Below are 8,888 nucleotides of genomic sequence, written 5' to 3' on the forward strand. Positions count from 1 at the left end.
ACAATCCATTTGCCGAAAAATTGATGCACCTAGAATATCATCAATAGATACAGTTTGAAACCTTTTAACAATCCCAACGGCTAATCAAACCCATGCAAACAATGCATCACCTACATATAGGTGTGATAAGTCACTATCGCTCTTACCCTAATACTGAAAGTGATTACATCAAAGGGCTAATCAATAGTCAAGTGACATCCAACTTGAGTGAAACAAGTACCCCTAAACTCTGACTTCGTTATCCCAAAGGGGAAAACCAGCTACCATGAGATCTTTTCCTAAAATCTTCTGATGTGAGGACCACACTTACATCCCTGAAACATGAACTTGGTAGTAACTCACCCTACACTCACATTTTGACCAATCCCTTACACCTTTCAGCATCTCAAATTTCAATAATCCAATGAACTTACACTGAAACTCCATCTAACCCATTGTGTTGAACCTGACACATCAATTCGGCTGCTAATCCTCCGAGTAGGATACTCAGTTTGCTCCCACTTAGGCTCACAATAACCATGGCTAACGTCCTAAGACCAGCTCGTACATATACACTCCAGTCATGACTCTCCGTATGCAAAATGGTATATGATGATCCTTCGATAATAATAACCAGTAAATCATAAAGAACTACGATCCTTAGATTAGGACATAACTAAACCGAACATAACTTCTAACATATACAAACACATGATCAAAAACATAAATATAATAAGACATGAAGAAAACAAAAATGAAACATACCCGTGATAACATATTATGGAACTCGGGTCTCCTCGTCCTACAACTGGAATGCTCGGCTCCTCAAAACTGTAGCCTCCGCCCTACCCTAGCGACCATTGGTAATCCTTAATGTAGCTAGATCAGGTGATCTTATTGCTCCACCCATCAACCTCGGATAGTTGGGATTCTCATGGCCCACCTGGTTGATGTGAACACACATAAGAATCGAGCCTCAAGGACAATCCCTGCTAAAATGACCAATCTGACCGCAACTGAAATATCCCCTACATTTCTCACGATAGATCCCCTTATGAGTCCTCCTACACTTGGCATAACAGCCCCATCCCTGATGGCATCCCAATCGCAAATCCTAAGTCTTAGGTCTCTTCATCTGGTCTACTACGGTCAGAACCTAATCCGGCCCACGCTTCAGCCGAAGTTTCAACTCAATCTCCCGCTCCCATTCTCTAGCAATCATCTCCTCCATGTTCTTGCAACTGGACATGCTCACAAATTCCATAATATCATCTCACATCATATCATGGTACGTCATCTTCTTCATCTCCTCATCCACAACATACTGCGAAACCAATAAGGACCTCTTCCTGAATTTGGCAATAATCTTTGCCACATTCTCAGTTGTTTGGCTAAGTTATTGTCTAGATGGGCACACCTCCCAAAGAAAAATCTACTTCCTCCTACCAGTCACGAGCTCTATCTTCCAGAAGACAGGATTCAAATCTAACCTTCGACCCTTCGGGGCATAAGCTCATCCAAAAAGCATTCACCATATACACTAACAACCTCCTACTAGCAATGGGGTCCTTCTCCCCGAAGAACTCGGGAGCCCTACAAGCATGAAAATCATGGAATGTAGGAGTGCGAGCTCCCATAATCACCATAATCTCAATACGGAACATACCCAAATGCTCATCTAAAAGCTCCATGATCCCCTCCTTTAACGCACTGAATATCATAGGAGTTTGATCCAAAATACCACGGGTGATCTCCGACTAGATGAACTCCCAGATCTGCTCATCAATTAACTCAGTGCCAACACCTAAGCCTTAACTGGATCCTCCTCCACGAGTGCTCATCACCATTCTGAAAAGAAACCATACAATAATCAGAACATAACTATAAAACTCCTCATCCTACAGGCTTCCTAGAATCTACATGACTTTTCTTGATTCAACTCCTACTTATATCAGTTAACTACTTCATAAATATAGTTAGATGCAACAAAGCTTAGATAATCCTTCACCTAAAAGACTCAAACCTACAACGGTTATAATCAAACAAGAGTTGTGTAATAGGTCCAAAATAATCACTTTGGGATTATTTAACCTTTTCAACATGTAACTTAACGTATTCATTTAATAGTTAACTCACATCAACAAGAGTCCCATAAAACACAAAACAAGAAGCATTCGTGCACTATTACTTAAAAGCCATAAAATAATCAACTCACTTGTTGCTACGATGCTAGGAACTTCCGCTAACATTGTCGGTTGCCTTATGCATGCAAATTATACACAATACTGGATCAAACAGAATGTTGAATAAATGATTCTACCTTAGGACCACAACTATACGAGGAACCGAAAAAAAGGCTAAATTAGTTATTCTAGGGCTATAAAATTCTGATCGTATACAATTTTTAAAGAATACACTTCGCAATCACTTTGCACATATAGATTCTACATCTAACATAGTGTAACACCGTAAAATTTCAAGGAAAAATTTTCGTTTAAAATAATAATTTTAATATTAAAACACTTGTTTAAAATCTCATACATAATTGAATTACAAGACATAGTTTCATTTTCACTTGAATAGAAAACCAGGATCCCCCAAAATATAACTCCTTCTCTGGTGTGTACAATCGAGCCGGTGCCGTCCCGTGTTACTGAAAGAACCTGAAAACAACATAACACAAAACACTGTAAGCACGAAGCTTAGTGAGTTCCCCAGTATACCACTTACACATATACGCCTTTCCAGGCCCTGACCTTCCGGTCCACAGCACAACACCTTCCGGCCCATAACATAATCGCCTTCCGGCCCATAACATATTTGCCTTCCGGCCCGTAACATATTGCCTTCCGGCCCATAACATATTGCCTTCCGGCCCATAACATATTGCCTTCCGGCCCATAACATATTGCTTTCCGGCCCATACACATACACAACACATAATACATTTAACTTACCACGTATAGCACATATATCATATATCATATTCGACTTCCGATCACATAACATATTGCCTTCCGGCCCATATAAACATACATAGCACGCATAGCAATTATCTTACCATTTATAGCACGTATAACACATATCATGTCCGACCTTCCGGTCACACAGTCAAACCCTTCCGGGTACAGTATAGTGAGAAGACTCACCTCGTGGATACTGAAAGTTAGCAACTCCTGAAATCCCTCGTACTCGATCCGCCGAGCTACAGACTCCCTGGATAATATCGTGCATCGCTTATTAACACCTTTATCTTTCAAGACAACTGACCCTAAGGAATTACACACAGGTCAACTCTGGTCAACAGTCCACGGTCAGCTCGACCGGACTCGGCGAGTACTCTGGCGACTCGGCAAGTCTAGTCGTCCTCCAATCCTCTAAGTTTTCCCTTCTACTCGTCGAGTATCCTCCTTGACCCGACGAGTTACTCCTGGAAGAATTGCGGGGCCACCCCAACTCCACTCGCCGAGTCTGATGAACAACTCGACGAGTCCCAGTTATTCTTCAAGCTACTCGCCGAGTCTGCTCATCTGACTCGGCGAGTCCATGCCATGCAGCCGCGCAAACTGCTTCCTAAGGTCATAACTGCTCCGACCATTCATAGGTCTGGCCTTCCTCGACTGGTCCATTACATAAGGTCTTCATTTAGGTGCTCATGATACACCCCAAGACTTATAATTTACATGTTGACCTAAGGCATAAAGATTTCAACCCAAAACCTTCACCAATTCCCGAAATGCATAGACATGGTACATTCTGGACCTCCAAGGATCCCAACACAAGGTTACAATCGTTTGGGGGACTTGGGTTACATTCAATCTATCCATAAAAGGGTTCCATAAACCCTAATCCTCAAAATACATCACCATAGCAGAGTATACACGAATTTTTACCTGGATAATGTGTTCTCTGTGTCCCCAATCCTCAGAATGTGACCCCCTTGTTGTTCCTTTAGCCAAGCCCTTCTCTTCTTTGCACAACAACTCCTTCTAAATCACCAATGGCCTTTAATCTTGATCTAGATGCACACAATCGATTTAGAGTTCTTCTCAGAAGGCCAAAACGAACAATGACGGCCTATAAGCCCCCTTTATACGTCCCAAACCTAAACGGCTAGGGTTTTTGCTAAACAGCGCCGACTCGCCGAGTCCCTATCTGACTCGTCGAGTCCAGTCGCGAACCCGCGACCAGGTCTGCGATCCTACTTGGCGAGTCTGGCTCCAACTCGCCGAGTCCCCCCTTAAAACACCCCTTAAAATATAATTTTAACAATACTTGAGATTTCGGGCTGTTACAATTCTCTCCCACTAGAATCAGACTTCGCCCTCGAAGTCTTACTCTGAAAATAGTTCCGGATGCTGCTCCCGCATCTCACGTTCCGACTCCCAAGTCATTTCCGATCCCTTCCGAGGTTGCCACTGAACCAACATCAGAGGTACCTCCTTGTTCCTCAGAACCTTGATCTTCCGATTCCTGATGGCCACTGGTCTCTCAGCATAACTCAGGCTCGCATCCACCTAAATGTTCTCTAGTGGAACCACTGCTGACTCATCGACTATACACTTATTCAACTGCGACACATGAAAAGTATCGTGGATCTATCTCAATTCCGCTGGCAACTCCAAACGGTAGGCCACCCGTCCTACCCTCACAATTTCACGAAAAGGCCCAACATGCCGGGGCTCCAACTTGCCCCTCTTCCTGGATCGAATCACCCCTTTTCCAGAAGAGACCTTCAGGAGTACGAAGTCGCCGACCTAAAACTCAAGCTCGGACCGGCGTCTGTCTGCATAACTTTTCTGTCAGCTCTAGGCGATCAATAACCTCTGTTTAACCTGCTGAATCTGCTCTGTCGACTGAAACACAATCTCTGTACTGCCCACTACTCCCTGTAACCGAGAATTACCCACGATGCAATTCTGCTCCAAATCTCAACGATCACTCGACCCATAAGGGTTAGGAAACCATGAATCACCGGATCCCCGATCCAAAACCCACTTTATCCATTTCGGAACGACTGAGAGACCCATTCGCACTCTCAGAGCAACTCTCACGAGTTCCCTTCTTGTATTCGCATACACATGCTGCACTAGTCCCAACATACCTTCCTCTTCCCTTACCTAGGGAAATACGCTTGATGACCTTGCCACTACTCCATGTATCGCACATGCTCTGGATCTTCTCGCAAGGACTCTCAGGTCCATGCGTTACCTCTCCTCAGCAATGAGGGTCCGACATCACCTCCTACGCAACAGCTCAAAGGGCTGCATACCAATGCACTAATGATGGCTGTTGATATGCGACAACTCAACCAAGGATAAATACGTACCGCGGCTTCCTCCGAAATCTGATGCACATGCCCGAAGCATGTCTTCGAGCATCTGGATCGTTTTCCTCTCTCTAAAGTGTCCTCAGACAACATCATGATAAACTCTAGCTCACTTCTCCTATCCCTCTTCGAGACTGAGTACCAGGTCAGCTTTTGGCTCCACAGCTGAGCCCCCAACGTCACACATATCATGATCCAAGTGTCCCACTAACTTCCTCCCCGTGACCACTATCCCGGCCCAGTGACACACAAGTCACGAAATCCTCTTTTCCTCATGCGAGAAAAATACAATCCAACCAAGGATCGTCTCAACTCAAATCTCTGGTTTCTGCTTCGCATATTCCCTGCGTATCTCCCCGCATCTCCTGACAGAGACGGAGACCCCCGTCTCGCCCCCGACTCAACATCCAAGCTCCAAGGACTCAATACCAGGGCTACTCAAACCTAACTCTTCCACATCATGCACTGCTCGAAAACATTCCAACGTCGAAATTCTCTTGCCATCTAGTGAGTACTGCAACTCCACGCATCATCACAACACCCTCTGAGTAGGGAGTACTACGGCTCGAATATCCATCACAGACTCTGGAGGCAATCAACATAACAAATGCCCATCTTTGCGAAAATCCACTCTCTCAAATAATCTCCCTGGATACCCATACTCGAAGGGCTCCCACTAGATTCACAGATACTTGATATGCCACACGTCGATTCAATTCAGGATTCACAAGTAACTCCGAAATAAAGATATCATACCCGAATATCTTAGAATACCCCAACAAAACATCACAAGATCCTGCCACAACCACTGATCTCCTGCCCCAAGCATCATATAGACACAATAATACATCTCCTCTGAACCCCATAATTAGATCTACATTTTTCCCCATTACATCTTCGGTGCATATAATTTTTCGATTGGAATACGAGAAAACGCTAACGCTACTAAATATGCTGATAATTCTCCGAAACTCTTTTTCCCTACGCTCAAGATCCAAACAAGGATACGCATACCGACCCCGGGAGTTGGCCGCCCAGTCATTCTCTATCTACTTGCAACAACACCAATCACCTGTCATGGATACATTCGTCCTCCTCAAGTACTTCCCGCATTAACTCACTCTGACCCCTTTCCTCGATCACCGACATCTCTGGTCTCATGATTTCTTACAACATATCTCTATACTCCACTTATAACTACTCTTGACAAATCTTTGCTTTACATACTGCACCCGGTTCTCCCCCACTTAGGGTTCGAACCATTACCAATTAGCACACAACCAACCCACGACTATTTTCCCACCAGCGAAATCGCACCTGTCCCCGGAAGGTGCTACACCACGCCCGATAATTCCCTTTTAAGGAACTCAATCAACCCCCTATACTCTGAACCTCTGATGCACTCCTCAAGAACCTCTCAACACGACTGCCTCTAATCGTTCCAAATCTCATACCAATCCAACACTAAGCATCTCAACTGCTCAATAACATCCCTGTCTCATAGACTGCACCGCAAAATCATCGTTCCTCTCACCTCAACTCATCAACCAATGTTCCAACACCGGAATTTTCCTAAGGATAGGGACCCACTCCCAACATAGACGAAAACTCCCTACACTGCAAAACTCAACTGAACTCCCCACTACTACCACTATAACACAACCTACTATTCTCGATTAGGTGTGGTGTGGTCCTCGACTACCTCAGTCCCAACTGACTATCTACTCCCGATAAGTCACTGCCTCGCGGCACACCTGCCACCTGCTACTCTGGGGAAAATCATCACCGATACGACCTGTAGGGTCTACCCCCCCCCCCCCCCCCAAACCCAAAACTGAAACATCAGACCTCCCGTGTCTTGCACACGAACAAAAAATAGCACTACCCACCTAGAAGATGACCTCTCCTCTATCGACTGATTGCTCAACTCAGACTGAAATTTTCTCCTTCCTTTAACTCCTCACCAAAATACTCTGATAGGCACTCGCCTTTCCTCTCGAGGGATGCCTCTTCATACTCAATCATGGTCTGCAGGCCTAAAACCCATAGCGTCCGATCTCTACCTCATCGATCATGACCGGATAATAAAATAATCACCAGCATCATTCACTACGAACCATGGTACTCATCCCATGACATCCCTTCTCAATCTGCTCCGGTGTATGGTACCCGAACCATAGTATCACTCCTCAATCTGCTCCGATGTATGGTACTCGAACCATAGCATCACCTCTCAATCTGCTCCGATGTATGGTACTCGAACCATAACATCACTCCTCAATCTGCTCCGATGTATGGTACTCGAACCATAACATCACTCCTCAATCTGCTCCGATGTATGGTACTCGAACCATAACATCACTCCTCAATCCGTTCCTTAGGACCTTCAGAATGCTCCCTGTAACAAGTATGGGTCCTCTGCTTTCAGTAGTACGGGCCCATACTACCTGCCACATCTACCCATACTTTCCACACGGACCATCCCAGAGCTCCTAAGTAGCTGCTCGACCTGCTCTTTCACCAATCCCATCGCACGTGCCCGCTCTCCAGCGAAATCCTTCTACTTTACCAGCACACTCATCTGGCTAGGTTTACTCCCTAGTCTCTTCCGTCGTCCTCCCACTTCTTTGCTATCAGCTGCTGAAGAGCTCCTAATGATGTCAGCCATCTACCTCCTGAATATCGTCATACTCACTTAGTAGCTGACTCCCATCATCGAGAGTTCCACAAAGCACAAAGCAAGCAGCATTCGAGCATCGAAGAACACATAGGACTCCTTATCTGCGATAACTCCACCTTCTCGGCTCATCCTCGGAAATACCCCTGAACTCTGTAACTCTACCCCTCGTGCGTTCTAACTGGATACTCTCACTCATCACATACTCAAAAGCATAACGCACGTATAACAACAAACCCTAAGCTAAGGCATCACAAATCAGGCCACTCTAGTCCTAAGATATGAAATACCTAGCCTGTCTCTAGCATGCAATAATATCTCATAAAGTGCATCATAGATATTTCATAACACAAAAGTAAGGGTATTTTGGGAAATCACCGTTTGGCTCTGGCTGATTGTACACACTGCTCTTTCTTGCTTTCTCTTTGAACTCTTATTCATTTTTAGAAAACTATTTATTTGAAAACTTTTTCTTACTTCCTCAGTTTGAGTCCAGATTTACCCGAAGGCGCATCCGAATCCCTCAAACCAAGGCTCTGATACCAATTTGTAACACCGTAAAATTTCAAGGCAAAATTTTCGTTTAAAATAATCATTTTAATATTAAAACACTTGTTTAAAATCTCATACATAATTGAATTACAAGACATAGTTTCATTTTCACTTGAATAGAAAACCAGGATCCCCCAACATATAACTCCTTCTTTGGTGTGTACAATCGAGCCGGTGCCGTCCCGTGTTACTGAAAGAACCTGAAAACAATATAACACAAAACACTGTAAGCACGAAGCTTAGTGAGCTCCCCAGTATACCACTTACACATATACGCCTTTCCAGGCCCTGACCTTCCGGTCCACAGCACAACGCCTTCCGGCCCATAACATAATCTCCTTCCGGCCCATA

Source organism: Lactuca saligna, chromosome 2 (assembly GCF_052625555.1).
Source record: "Lactuca saligna cultivar CGN05327 chromosome 2, ASM5262555v1, whole genome shotgun sequence".
Lineage (NCBI taxonomy): Eukaryota > Viridiplantae > Streptophyta > Magnoliopsida > Asterales > Asteraceae > Lactuca > Lactuca saligna.